Below are 13,463 nucleotides of genomic sequence, written 5' to 3'. Positions count from 1 at the left end.
AATATTGTAGGTCGTGTAGGGGGTTAGTAGGGGAATGTAATTCTAATGAATTATTCTTCCATTTGGACGAAGAAGAGGTAAATCTTCATAAGATGAAATGTGAATATAAAGAGAACCCTACTAGCTATCTCCTCCTAGAAGCATATTACCAAAATCATGTAATGAATGCCTTAGCCATTGTTATTCAAGAGAAAAGGGAAGAAGAAAGGTCCCACTTTTCAACCAACCAAGATGAAGATAATGTTGAGGATCTTGGTGATGAGTAGGAAGATGAGCCCTCGTTGGGTCCGCAAGATGACCAAGATGATTTTAAGAGCACGTATGTTGAGGAGGATGAGGTTATGGAAAGTAAAGTTGAGACTGACCTTATCTTTATTGAGGTTATCACTCATGATAACTCTCCTTTTGAAAACCTTGGGGAAGGTGATCCCATGAGCTCCTTGGAAGATGGCATTGGAGATTAATTCTGCATTGAAAAGGAGAAATGGGAAATTGTTGGGCCTCAATTTTATTGTGCTCCCATTTATGATACCGACAAAGTGGATGAGGCTCAGATTGGTTTTCCCTTTATCTAGGACATTACTTGTGATGAAATATCCATCAATACGTTTGGGAAGGAGAATTATTATTTTCCCTTGCATGAATAGCGACAATTGGAAGTAATCAATTCTCCATTTAAAGAAAACCCAATCTTTGATGCTTATAATGAAGAAAGAAATGAGGCTCCTACCTATCCTCCTTATGATTATATATTCAAATCACTTGAGCCTTTGGATTATGATTTTGGGGAAGGGAAACCCGTTGAATATGACACTTCACCCTTCCCTGTGCTTTTCCCTCTTGTTCATCATCTTGCGTCTTCCTCAAGTGAGTCCTTCGTCCCTTTTCATATGATCTCAAGTGACCATGAGCCTTTCCCTTATGAATATGGTGTCAAGGAAAAGCCTTTGATGGAATATACCTATCTCCTTTGACTCATCCCCGAGATTATGATCTCTCTACAAACTCCCCTCTCCAATGTGACCATCACCATGGGAAGCCTATTTGTTGCACTTCTATCCCTCGGATTTTGTTCCCCTCTCATCATGACCTTGTGGCATTTACAAAGCATAATATTATAAGCAATCATTGTGATAGGGAGTTCTTAAGAGTGAACTTTCATTCCATCATTGTGTACTTAGAGGGAAAGCCCCACACATCTAGATTGACCTATTCCCCTTCTCTTATGGCTTCCTTTACATCAAATGGAGATCATGTTTTCCCACCTCCCACCCACTTCGCCCTCAATGTGATTGTGTTGATATTCGCTTCAGGTTTTGTTTCATGAGTAATCATACTGACACACATATGTATAGCGACATGATGATATGTAGGTTGCAATGGATTTATGATTACACTTAGTATTGCTATTACCATATGCACTTTAGGGTAGGATGCATTGCATACTTATTTTCGCATTAGAACTAATTTCATATGATATTTCTCATGATATATTAGCTTCATTTAGATTTAAAAATTGCATTTGAAAGTTTATTTATATGAGTCAATTGTATGGGTCTCATCCAAGCATGTGTGATCATGAGTCACCATGAAAGCATGCTGGCCCATGTTTTTAACCTATTATATGTGTGGGTAATAGGTCTATAGCAACCAAGATATTTTTGGAGTTCTCATGACCTCTTGTTCGAGTATTTTCATCCAATTTTTTGAGAGATCACTTCCCAGTTGGAGCAAGATGTTACCCACCATTCTATGGGTGATATCCCTAGGAGAAAAAAATTCTCCAATATGATACTCACCCAACATCCCCTTATAGCCACCAACTCTCTCATTGTGCCATTTCTTTGCCACTTGAGCCAGTGATGTGGTCCCTCACCCATTTGTCATGATCGTGTGTTTGAAGGTGGGCCTCCAGAACCTAAAGGTATGCGTTGTCATTTGGTAATTGAGTATTGTAGTTTTCTTATCATGGACACTTTTGAGCATGGATTAATGGGGGATTCGACGGAAATAATGGGATAGGTTTGTGCTCTTATCCCCTAGACCTCTTTCGGATGTTAACCGTGGACCCTAGTCCCATGAGATCTCTTTTACTGACCATTGGGCTTTAGGGATGGTACTACATGGGAAACCCTAATTTTGGTTATGTGGTCCCATTCCCTCATCCATATATATTACTCCCCTTCCACTCATTATCACCCCCATTCATCATTTATTCCACTTGGGTCCACATTCCTCCATTGGGTCCACATAGGGTTAGCCTTCTCATTTCACTTTCCCACACCTTAGGTCAGGCCTGGAATGATGCTCCAGCAGTTGATGTAGCTAAAAATAAAAGTAAAAGCATAATTTGCCACATTCAACAGGAAAATGACCACAAAATGAAAAAGATGGCCGAGACAAACACATTTAGCATGTGGGAAAAATAAAATACATGAGCTCTACCCCATCATCATGCCCATCACCCTGGTTCAATTAGGCCCTAGATGAGCTTCCTTTATCATTCAAGAACCCATTATTGTCCCAACCCTTGGTGGGAAATGAACCGCCCTACCTTAATGGGGGTATCCACTGCTATATCTCACAAACCATTCTCTTGTCCCTTTAGCCACAAGCATTCAATTAAAGAAAAATCATAAAAGGAAAAAGGAATATAAAGAAGGGTGAAAAAATCAAGGTCGAGGAACCTTATGTACCACGATTTCTCCCTCCTATACATTATATATCCAAGTGTGGGTTTCCCTTTTATTGGCTACCCTTGTACCCCAACATGTGGCCCAGGGCTACCCCTTTTCATTCCCTACTCCGTTCATCTCTTTATCACATGCCACCACCCTTTAAAGGGAATTATCTTTGTTTAAAATGATTTACCTTGGACATACTATCCCCTTTAGAAGTAGAAACCATGTAATATGATACTTAGTTAACCCCATTTGGAACTTGGAGACATTAGCACATGCCAAAGCCCACTATGGAAGGGCATGCCATTATAAAGTGCCCACCTATTGTACATGGTTTGTAAGCTCTTCCACTAGATTTCCTTGATGACTTATTGTACTAGAGGGCTAGGGGACGTATTGGATCTTATGCAAAATTGCAGGTGGTCTCCATTTTGGGTTTGATCTCCCTATACGAGGTCTTAACCCTCCAGATGGCTACATTGGCACATGTAGGGTGTGTTTTGAGAGCCATGTGCCTCAAGAGCAGTAGAAAGCACACCATGGATTCCTAGAGATGTTTAAATATTGCTCAAGATTCACCTATTGGACGAGTAAGATGCACCTGTTTCACCTTTGCCCAGCTAGCACCACAGTTGTACCATATACTTGGCAGATGACCCAAGACTTGTATGTTGATGTGGCATCATTTACACCATCATCGAAGCTCTTACATATGGTCTACAAGAATCTTTGACATACTTCGAGACCCATGAGGTCATTTGTGTGCCCTCACACCCATTGGGAGCACCACAGGTTTATTATGTGGAGAATAATGGACCAAGCCCCTTTCTATTACTTTTGGGAGTCCTATTCATTATTATGGCACTTATGGACTTCATCAGGCTTCTTATAGGGCCCAACGACTTGCATTATTGATCATTCGACCTCTTGAGAAGCTTGTTATTTTGTTTATGAGCTAGTCTAGTGGGCTTGTCACTAAGAGTTTGTTATTTGCGCATTATTTTTTATTTTAGGGGCTAATGTAGGCCCAAGTAGCTAAATCAAACTCATTAGGAGTGTATAAATACAAATGATGAGAGTTCATTTTTCATCATCACTTTTGTCTTGTATCTCTCTAGAGATTTTCGCTATTCCTTCTTAGTGGATGAAATTTTGGAGCATGGATGAATTTTGATGTTTGGATTATCCTCTTGGAGCTTATTGATTGGAAATTTTATTGATGTTTGGATATATTATCTTACATGTAAGTAAAAATTTAATTCTATTTCTTCTTTTACTTTGTCACATGCATTGATGATGATATTTTCGTTATACTAGTGCTAATTATTGCATGCATTTACTGCAAAATCATGGAATTATGTTTCTATGTCGCATCTCTCTATGTATGGGCCATGTATGTTGAATGAATTCTCCTAGGGATAATTATATGATTTAATTTATCTTGACAAGCCATCTTACCTTGCAAAACGAAGTGTAAAACCTTTTAAGGCCACTCTCCTTTGCCCTAATGACAAGCGAAGTTGATCTTTGAGCCTCCTTGACCTAGAAACAAAATCTATTCTCATATTATTCCTAACTCAAAGCTCCTCAAAGGATTAGGCACTGGTCTACCATAAGGTGATCACTTAAAGAACCATTTTTCTTCACATTTCCTTTTTTATTCTAGGTCTAGCCACATTAGGACTCCTAGGGCATCATTTTCTTGACAAACCACCCATAGAAAAACTTCGATATCTTGGCCTCTACTGCGATGGTGTGTCTCCTAGGCCTCCTCCAAATTTGAGGGAATTTTGACGGTGGGGTTGTGAGATATCCCAAGCCCTAACCTCGTGATTGGTTTTTTCCCTAAGTTTCCCTAGGGTAGTTCCTCATAGGGATCATTTTGCACCTTTAAGTGAAAATAATTTCTTTAATCCCCTTCTCCCCCTTGTTTAGGTCAAGTTCATCATTGGTTTCTAAACTTCCTCCTCTTGACCTAGCCTGGGTCCGCTTGGTCCTGGGTGGTCCCATACCTCATCAAAACTAATTCTTTAAAACCCACTTGGGAAACCAAGTTCCATAAGGATTTTAGGGATTTGGAGCTCCTTTACAATTCAAACTCCTTAAACATAGTCCTTAAACCCTCATCCCCTTTTCTAGAAAGCTATGTACCTTGCTTAAGAAGAAAGAAAGTCCCATTCTTGAGTCTCCCCTAGGAAAAGGTTCCTGAGATCACTTCACGTCCATCTTAGTCGATCTATCCTTCATAAGTGATTCTTTGTATATCAGGTCTCCTCCCATCGGTGAAATCCCATAAAGAGTAGGAAGCTTTAGTTGTGGTGAAAGTGGGCTTTAGCTTCATTGTTGCTCTTAACCTAACAAGTGCCCCTCTAGGACCCCCTGCTAGTTTGAGTGGTGACATCTCCCATAAATCCTATTTAAATAGGATAATCTAAAAATCAAGTTGATAAAACACCTCTTCCTATTAATGAGATCCAACTGAATCCTATTGAACATCTTCCAAGATTTGTTCATGAATCTCCTCATAATGTGCTCCCATCTTCTTTTTCTTGCATTAATTGTGGAATTCTTTTGGATAATATTGAATATGAAATCAACCCCACGAGGCATAATATGGAGGTTGATCTATTGATTCACATTCAAAGTCTTGAATGAAATATGGTTGAAAGAGATGTTTCTTCAATGGATTAGTTGCACTCTCTCCCATCCTCGACTTAAAACTCCTTGTATCTCGTTCTGCGTGATGAATTTTCTACACTAGCAACCCCTTCAAATGCTCTTTATTGTCATTATGTTGGTCCAAGTGGTGATCAGGTACAAGGTAGTAATGTGTTATATCTAGAGGAAAGAAAGAATGAAAACACTTCTCATCCGCCTTCTAATTTCAAATCCTTAATGAGTCAAGATAATGATTTCCCCATTCAGGCCGTCCATGGAATCCATCCAATTAATTAATTTCCATTAATGAGTCACGAATAATTTTATGTCTTGATAATATATTTGGTGGTTTTTAAATATCTAATTAAGTTGATGATTCCAATAGCTACCACCCAATTAATAAGGATCTTCCTGACAATTTTCTACATACACTTGTTGATCTAATCGAACCCATGAAATATGATCGTCCAACATCTGAAAGTTTAAGGACTTGTCAGGAAAGTGAGGCATTTTAGCCTTCTTTGATGGTTATGTCAAGTTCTCATGATCTTGAAAAAATACCTGAACTAGGTCAAAATAGGGTTTCCTCGCATGATTCTCCTCTCAGCATCGTATCACTGGATGTAAGCTCATTTAAAAAAAAAAAAAAAAAAAAATCAATATCCAGATAGAGACGATAATTAGATGAAAGAGATTTATCTAGTCAATCTTTCCACAAGTGAACAACATTTCATCGCTCTTGTACTGGATTTAGGGTTTGAATGTATATCTTCAAGACATGTGCAAGGTCTCAAGCACCATTCTTTGATTATCAAGATGGCATTTCTCATTAGGAGGAAGATTCCTTTCATGGGTTTGATATGAGGATAAAGTTGAATGGATGTGCACATTTGATAGGTTTCAAGGGTTTTCATGTTCATGTTGTGGCCTCGCTAGAGAAGTCTTTTCTGGCAAACTCTCTTATTAACATAAAATACCTTCTTCCTCTTACATTAGAGAAATTTTTAGGTAAAAAATGGGCCTAAAAAAATGTACAATCAAAATAAAATTTATAAGAACCAATAGGATTCAAGATGATGATGTCAACCATGGGGGATGATTCACCATTTTTGGAGTAAAAAAGTAAAAAGATCCAAAAAAAAAAAAACTACTTTTCAACTTATCTCCCTGCAGTTTTACTCAAATTTCGAGTGGGAGCACTCTTTGGATGTGTAATTTAGTTCCTCATCCAAAGAGTACCCATGTTGCATACTTCCAATGGACCTTGCTACATGATAAATGAGAAATACATGAAAAATGTCATTGCAATCACATTTTTTCATGTATTTCTTATTTTTCATGTAGCATGGGTCCACTGAAAGTATGCAACATGGTTACTGCTTGGATGAGGAATTGAATTCTACATCCAATGAGTTCTCCCGATCGAAATTTGAGTAAAATCTTAGGGAGATAAGTTGAAAAAAGTAGTTTTTCTTTTTTCCCTCGAAAATTTGATGATGTAATCTAATTTTATTTTATTATTTCCACTATTATCTTATAATATTCCTTAGGAGGCTCATTTATACCTCAAAATTTCTCTAATGCCCTTGCTATGAAGCTAAGCATTCTTGTTTTTGCACAAGGATTTCTCTAAGATAACAGTGGTGTTCAAGTCATTTTGTGAAGCATAACTTGTGTGTTAATCCGTTGTTTCCTCAGGCTTATACTAATATGCAAAGTTCCAATTTTGAATCAGAAGTTGGAATTTATGTTTCTTCATCTAAGCCTTTTCATCTTCCTTCATCTTTAATGCATTACACATTGTACCTGAATTTATTTGACGAGTTTTCTACACCAGCGATTTCTCTAAATCCTTTATATCTTTATCATGTTGATTTTGATTGCAATCAAGTACATGATGGTGTTGTCTCACAATCAAAAGATGAAAAGATTAAATCCCTTGTTCATGATATTTTTAATTTTCAATCTTTAACATGTGAAGAAGAAGATTCTACATCTCGAAAAGTTCAAGAATGTCCTCTAGTTGATTTATCCTCATTCTTAATCCTTGAAGTGTCTCATGTGTTAGATGCCAAATCTGATCAAATTAGTGGATTTAATGGTTTTCATCCTATTGAAAACGTGTTCACTAATACATTGAATGATAATTTCTCATATTCACTTGTTGATCTCACCAAGCCACCGAAATTTGATGATCCACCTTTTCAAAGTTTAGGGGCTTGTCAAAGAGTTGAGAAACTTCAGCTTCCATTGATGGTTACGTCAAGTTCCAGTGATCTCAATGAGATCCTTAAACTTGGTCATATTAGGGTTTCCTCACAAGATTCTCTTTTTAGCACCATTTTGGTGTATGAAAGCTCATTTTTGAAGGATTTTGATGTGAGTTATGTTTCTTCATGAGACTCTTTTCTTCTTCTATCAGTCGTTATGCTCTACTCTTTGTACTCTAATTTGTTTGTTGAATCAAGTACACTAGCAATTGTTTAAATCCTTCAATTTCTCACCTTGCTGGTGTCTATTGTGATCAAGTACAATTTGGTGCTATCTTACTTCCATAAGGGGAAAATAAATAAGAATCTTTCCCATCTTTCTTCTAGTTTGCAATCCACTATATGTGAGGGAGGAAATCACGTGACTCATCTCTTTCATGAAACTCATTTGGTTGATTCATTTTCATTTTTAATACCTTAAGAATATTATGCCTTGGGTAACCAGTTTGTCAATGTTGGAAGATCTTATCAAACTAACAATATAGTCAATTATCATTTTGATGTCACAGCTGATGGTGACCATATGCATTCCTTTGGTGATCTTACAAAGCCACTGATATTTGATGATCTACTATTTGAAGGTTCAAAGGCTTGTCAGAACGATGAGTTACTTCAGCTATCGTTGATGGTTATGTCAGGTCCTCACGTCTTTGACAAGATCTATGAACAAGATCATATTAGGGTTTCCGCGCTAAATTCTTCTCATATCATAGTTACACCAGACGAATGCTCATTTTTGATTGGTTGGAAGAGTCCAAACATGCAATAAACGCCCACATAAATGATTCCAATGTGCATAAAAAGGAAAAATAATTAAACAGAGGGTAAAGGATTGAGAAAGTCTTCCTGCACATAGAGGTGGTGCAAGCAACTTCGTGGGGTATTGAACATGCCTACTAGCAGTCAAAATATGCTTGTGATTTCTTGAGTGACTCTATCAGGGTAATGAACAGGCCTGCTAGCAACAAAGCAACACCGAAAAATCATCTTAAATTCTAAACACCATAAATCATTTTCCATGTCCTCTGCATCATCATCAAAGATTTACATGTGTGAGCTCTTGTTCCAGTTTGTAAACAAAAACAAGACTTGGTTGAGAATACAAATGAATGGCATATTTATAAATGGTTAGGTAACTCAAACAAGTACTCGCAGTGTCTAGCTCAATTTTTTCTCTTGTTATTAACATGACTCTATCTATTGAGGGGCGTACGCAGAGATGTTGGGTTCTACCAATTGTTCACCATTTGTTGTAGTTGCTACAACACAACCCAAATTTTTATCCATTGTAGTTAAATTTTGGATCCCCCTTTGCTTTCAATTTTTTAACATGTATTCTTGCATATTGAATTTATAAGGTCCTTAGATAACCTAACCCAATCACCCACGAATGTTATGGTCACTCATACTTTCGTGAGGTAGATTATCTTGACCAACTTATTTGCTTCATCATCTTACCCACTTGATTGATGCATTTAATCAAAACCACTAATCACTTTTCTTATAAAGATTTTGGGTTGCCAAAATAGGATCTCTCTAATGGAAGAGATTCTAAGAAAATGCATAGGACACCTAACCAATCTGTTTCCAACGCTGCATTAAAATCCACACAAAAATTATGCCTAATTTGCTCATTTTTTCTGCAAACACCAAGATTGATAAGTCTATTTTAGCATTTCCTAGATAAGGTTTTTTCTGCTTTAAGTGGGTGCTCCTTCAAACTATAGTTTTAATATTTCAAATATACTTATTTATCATAGTTATTTGGCCTTATTTTTAGACCCTCGGGAGGTTTTTAAATGCCATGATAGTGATTCCACTGTATAGGTTCCATTCTCTTCTTTTGTATACTAGCAAGGAAAATAGAACTAACAAAAGATTTTGCCTATAATTACACATTACCTAAATTAAACTGAACAACCACCAGTTCATGTCAATATTGAATATTTTGTTGGTCAAGTGAAATATTTGTAATGGATAGAAGAATCTTGAAATGTAGACTTGTGTGACTAATTTTAACTTTTTCTAATGACTTTGTATTATTGCAGGAACACCATTAATGTGGTGGCATGTGTAATGTTGGACACCTTATTGGGAGATACGATCCCTTAATCAAAAAGTAGACCTTGGTTAATAGTTGCAACATCTTCTCTGGATATAAGGGACCTGAACAAGACGAGCTTAAGGTGAGGTTGCAAACAAACCAAGAAACTTACCACCATTAGGAGCAATTTTTAAACAAATCCAACAACTTTAAATGACAGAGTCATTGCTAAAACACTGGAAATGTATTGCACATGAATACTTTTAACTCTTGAAGTGGCATTTCTCGTTCCTAGTACTTCTGGAAATTGAATTGATACTAACACATGTGGGTCAAAGGAAATGGCGATGTATTTGTCTATGATCGTAGAAGTAACTTTGGACTAGATGAAAATAAGTTTTTGTGATAAGTGAAGGCAGTGAGGACTCACCTACAAATATAAGTTTTGTGGTCAACATGAGGAATACTTCCAAAGGAATCTCGTATACTTGTTGATCCAACACTTATAACTAGTAAGACAATTGTTAACATTATTGATCTATTAAAGGATAGTGGAATTAATCCTGAGAATAGATTTGTGGTTTCGGTTGTCGTTGCTTCCCCTGCCCTTCAAATCCAGGGGATAAATTTCTTGGGCTTCATGTTTATACTGGAATAAACCGCAATCCTAAAATGTTCCATCACGTTTTCGTTGCAATCACTATCACTCTATATTGCAACCTGTGACTACAAATTGCTTTATCCCTCCCTCGATTGCAAGTTTCAATTTCAATTCCCAACCAACTACGAATCAAAATATGTGACCAAGACTATCAGGTTAGAATGCAACCTGTGCTGCGAATCCAATCTATGACTATGACTGTATCTAGAAGATGTGATAAAGGCAGTGCACACTTCCTCATTAACACCTCCCTCACATGGCATCATTACTTTTTGTCATATTCATTGGCTACCAAATTGATTTACCTTTCCTATCCCCGCTTAATTATATCACTCAACTCCATCCTTGCTTGCTCATAGGGCTAATCAAGAACTACAACCTTACCCTTGGATGAATTCTCACATAGATTCCCTGATCTTTATTTAGCTTCCATCCTAAGCTCTATTCACTCAATTCCTTACAAATTATTTTTCCTACAATAATTCCTACCTTAAGTTCACTCTGAAATTCTTTGGATTGGTTATGATTTTTTATATTGAAAGATTCAAGAGTATAAATTGTGAATGGAATTCCTTGATTTAATCACATGGATTCATTAATAAATGAAATTGTATGGCTTGGGGTTCGAAACTCTGTGAATTTGTTTAAGGGAGTTGTATTTGTTTTCCACTTTGAATCATATGATGTATCTATAGAACTAATGTACATACACACCATTCTATGTCGATAAGGCATTCTAAACCTCATGTTTTCTTTGCGCTGGGATTATAAACCAATAGACCAACCCTTTGCCATAGCATTTATTAAGTAAGAAAAAGGTCGATTTCATAGTTTCAAGGAGGGAAGAACTAATCTTCCTTGGGAAAAATAATCCCAAATTATTTTGGAAGGAGCTCCAACCGAAAAATATACAAATTGAAAATGATATTACAACTTCTAAATGGTTTGACTATGCAAGACAACTCTATGAGCAGGTTCCCAAGGTTGACACTCCCCCCTTGGTCAACATTGATAATGAACTCTTCATGGTACAAGAGGTAGAGATAGGTATCAAGAAGTTGGGTGTTGGAAAAGCAAAAGACTTAGCTGAACTCCAAGCAGAATATCTAAAGTGGGGCTCAAAGATTCTTGCACCTGACATTACAAAAATCTTCAACAACATCATACAACAAGGGCTCCCCACAGATTGGACAACTAGTCTGGCAATACCTCTTTTCAAGAGTGGCGATGTCAATAATCCCTCCAATTATAGGACCATCATGATAAACCATTTGTTTGCAAAGCTATTTGGAATCATGCTAGAAAACAAAATTAGCAAGTGGGCAGAAGAAAGAGATAAGCGTGCTAAAGGGAAAGCAGGTTTTAGACCTAAACATTCCATAGATGATGATTGTATAACTTTAAGGCACATCATTGAAAAATTTTGGCAGAAAAAGGAAGAAGTATTTTGTTGCTTTGTTGATTTCAGAAAAGCATTTGACTCAGTTCCTAAGGATAAGATTTGGCACAGAATCAAGGAACTTGGGGTTCCTAAACATTTGATAGCAGTTGTGCATAGGCTATATGAAGAGGTGAAAGTCAAAATTAGAACTTCAACAGGCATTTTCGAAAGCTTTTGAAGTGATATCGGGGTGAAGCAAGGTTGCCCACTGTCTCCTACCCTTTTTGGTTTATATATTGACAAGATTGAGGAGTGGTTAAATTCACAAAGGGGTGATGGTATCTATTTGGGAAAGTTTGTTATAAGGCTTCTTTTGTATGCAAATGAACTTATTCTGATTGCTAAATTGGATCTTGGTTTGCAAGAGCACTTACTATACCTTGAGCATTTTTGTAGAAGTGTGTGGATGCAAGTCAATATCAGCAAAATGAAAGTAGTGGTCTTCTCTAAGAAAATAAAACCTAACCAGCATAATTTATACTATGAAGGAAACATTCTGGAAGAAGTTGCAGATTACAAATACCTCGGAATTGACTTCAACAAAAATCTAAGCTGGAATGGTTGTAGATAGAAAAGAACTTTGGGGGGTTGGAAAGCATTTTATGCTTTTCAAAATAGGTGTAGAGAGGCAGAGTTATCGGACTGGAAAACCACTCAAACTCTTTTTGATCTTCTAGTGATTCCAGTGATTCTCGATGGTTGTGAACTATGGGCCAACAGTACATCCGACATGCAATGGAGACAAATTGAGAAAATTCAGAAGCGTTTGATTACAACCAAATTTAAGATTAAAAGTGTAGTTCCTTATGATATCTTGCTAAGTGAAACATGGAATTCTCATGTTGAAGCAATTGCTGTGGTGCGAGTCATAAGGTATTTAAAAAAAATTGGGCAAATGGAAGAGGGTAGATGGCCTAAGGTTGTCTTTAATGATAGATTGTGCAAGAGCAAAAAAACTTGGATGCAACGAAATAACAAATGGTTTAGTAGATGGGGTATTTGCTTGAACACATGTCCCATAAACAACAAAGAGATAAAAAAAAAAAAAAATTATGGAAAAGTTCCACAAGCGTACTTGGGATAAGGAGCTAGGAAGAAAGAAAAATTACTATATTGAAGTGTTTAATCCCACTCATATTCATCAACCAAAAGCATACATAGAGGCCAATATCTCTTGGAGAGCCAAAATTCTTATTGCTCAGTTAAGGACTAATTCTCATCAACTCCGTTGTGAAACAGGATGCTGGAAAAGGCCAAAGGAAGTGTGGGAGGAAAGAGTATGCATTTTTTATTCTTCCGGAAAAGTGGAAACAGAAAAACATTTCATTTTAGAATGTGAGGCCTTCAAAGACAATAGCGAAAGTTACGCAGATATGCTGGCAGCTAGCTCTTGGGATAATCTATTTAGCGAGGGGTTTGACGAGATGCTGGGACCATTTATTTTGAAGCTTCATAGAAAAAGGACCAAATACATCAAGCAAATGAAGAAGCAATCTGTCCCATAGGCTATCTTTAGCCTCGTGGACATTAAAATAATTTCTTTCTTTCTTTCTTTCCATTGCATACTCAAACTTTGGTTAATAATGGGAAATCATCTATGGAAAAATCATTAGTAAATTTCATCATGTGCAGTGAAATTTCAATCTAAACTTGCGACTAAGCTTGATTTTCATCTCCCCTTCATCGATAGTCACAGATCTTATCCTTA

Source organism: Pinus tabuliformis, chromosome 7 (genome assembly GCF_031772625.1).
Source record: "Pinus tabuliformis cultivar Carrire ecotype Pingquan chromosome 7, CPIR1, whole genome shotgun sequence".
NCBI classification, from domain to species: domain Eukaryota; kingdom Viridiplantae; phylum Streptophyta; class Pinopsida; order Pinales; family Pinaceae; genus Pinus; species Pinus tabuliformis.
This window is presented reverse-complemented; position numbering follows the sequence as displayed.